Raw genomic sequence first — 1,533 nt, forward strand, 5'->3', positions numbered from 1 at the left:
TGTGGCAAGGTAGTGATGCAAGCAATGACATAAGCAAGTGAAAACAAGATATTTAGCCAATAATTAACCACAACCATGCATTCTTTGCACAAATATCAAGGCAATACAAGCAAGCAAAAGCTCTCCCCCATTTCTTTCTTCTTCCATTCGGCCTTTTCAAGAAATGAAGAAATAGATTTTCAAAACTCAAGTTCTAGGCCATGGAAAATTACAAGGTTTGTTTCCTTGGATCCTATATTTCATAACTTAGTTATACCATGAGTTTAAGATCAAGATTCCATGGTTTGCATAGCTAATCCACTCATCAAAGATGATGATGAATAGTAGTGAATAGTAACTTACTTTGATTTTCTTGATTTTCATGAAAGCTTAAGGTTGATTAAGCATAGATCAAGGTTCCTAGAGGCTTGTTAATGACTACCCACTCTCCAAGGAAGGTATAAACTCTTGAACCCTTAGTTTTAAGTTTGGTTTGTTTGGATGATAATAGTGCTTAGATAAATGGGTTTAGTTTGATGTTGATGGATGTTGGATTGTTGTTGAATTGGTGATGATTTGGTGTAGTTTAAACTTTGGAAATCGTTAGGTTATAGCCGTCGTAATGCCCGATTTTCTATAAACTGTTTTGTGATTAACTGTTGGACCCGAACACCCACTTCTATAAACTAACCACTTCCATGCTTAGATAGGTTATGTTTCAAGCTTCGTTTTGATATGTGGTTTGCTTGAATCCGATGTACGGTTTAGGAGAAACGACCGTTTTAAGTAACGGTGTTTCGCGAATGAACCTTTACCCCTCGCCTTACTTTGAAACCTTGGTTAAGGCCCTTAAATGACTAAATGGAGCATGAAACATTTATGTAGAGTGTGTTAGGCAGTTGATAAGACACTCGCGAAAGAATCGCCTTAAAACTCGTAATGGGTAAATTATTAAAAATGGTGGAGCCGAGGGACTCGAGCGACTTAAGTAAATCGTTAAGCGCAAAATGAGCGTTAGAGTCTGAGTTGGTTAGAGTATAGATTTACAAGTGACTTTGGTTTAATTCCAACTTACTTGTTGCTTATAGGTTACCAGACTCGTCCCGAGCCATTCGTAACCCCCAGTCGCTCAGGCAAGTTTTCTACCCGATATACTATTGTTGTGATGTAAATATATGTATATGCATTATCTTGTGATAGTGCATGATTGTTATTAGCAAATTTTGCGATATATTGGAGCATGCTGATATGGTATATATGCATGTCTGTTTCATAATCTGGTTATCTATCTGTTGATTTCAATGCTTATAGTTGCATAATACCTATGCTAGAAATAAGCAAGTAGTTGCGTATACCCTTAGTATAGGGGATAAAAGGTGAACATATTTCTAAACCGGGAGTCGATGTTCCCGAGTATATTATATATATATATTTATATATTTATATATATATGGATATAGTTTTTAAAACTATGGATCAAATAAGGTTTATTCGATACCTTTATTTTACTTAATTGAATATTAATTTGAGTATTCATTCGAGGGCTTAAGACTC

Source organism: Apium graveolens, chromosome 1 (assembly GCF_009905375.1).
Source record: "Apium graveolens cultivar Ventura chromosome 1, ASM990537v1, whole genome shotgun sequence".
In the NCBI taxonomy this organism is placed as follows: Eukaryota; Viridiplantae; Streptophyta; class Magnoliopsida; order Apiales; family Apiaceae; genus Apium; species Apium graveolens.